The following is an 836-nucleotide window of genomic DNA, read 5'->3' on the forward strand; positions in this document are numbered from 1 at the left end:
GAAATAGATGTTTTTCTGGAACTCTCTTGCTTTTTCCATGATCCAGTGGATGTTGACAATTTGATCTCTGCTTCCTCTGCCTTTTCTAAAACCAGCTTGAACACCAGGAAGTTCACGGTTAACATATTGCTGAAGCCTGTCTTGGAGAATTTTGAGCATTACTTTACTGCGTGAGAGATGAGCACAATTGTGCGGTAGTTGGAGCAGTCTTTGGCATTGCCTTTCTTTGGGATTGGGATGAAAACTGACCTTTTCCAGTCCTGTGGCCACTGCTGAGTTTTCCAAATTTGCTAGCATATTGAGTGCAGCACTTTCACAGCATCATCTTTCAGGATTTGAAATAGCTCAACTGGAATTCTATAACCTCCACTAGCTTTGTTCGTACTGATGCTTTCTAAGGCCCACTTGACTTCACATTCCAGGATGTCTGGCTCTAGGTCAGTGATCACACCATCGTGATTATCTTGGTCATGAAGATCTTTTTTGTACAGTTCTTCTGTGTATTCTTGCCATCTCTTCTTAATATCTTCTGCTTCTGTTAGGTCCATACCATTCCGTCCTTTATCGAGCACATCTTTGCATGAAATGTTCCTTTGGTATCTCTGATTTTCTTGAAGAGATCTCTAGTCTTTCCCATTCTGTTGTTTTCCTCTATTTCTTTGCACTGATCACTGAAGAAGGCTTTCTTATGTCTTCTTGCTATTCTTTGGAACTCTGCATTCAGATGCTTATATCTTTCCTTTTCTCCTTTGCTTTTCGCTTCTTTTCTTTTCACAGCTATTTGTAAGGCCTCCCCAGACAGCCATTTTTCTTCTTTGCATTTCTTTTCCATGGGA

This window comes from Bison bison, unplaced genomic scaffold (genome assembly GCF_000754665.1).
Source record: "Bison bison bison isolate TAMUID 2011002044 unplaced genomic scaffold, Bison_UMD1.0 scf7180017864354, whole genome shotgun sequence".
NCBI lineage: Eukaryota > Metazoa > Chordata > Mammalia > Artiodactyla > Bovidae > Bison > Bison bison.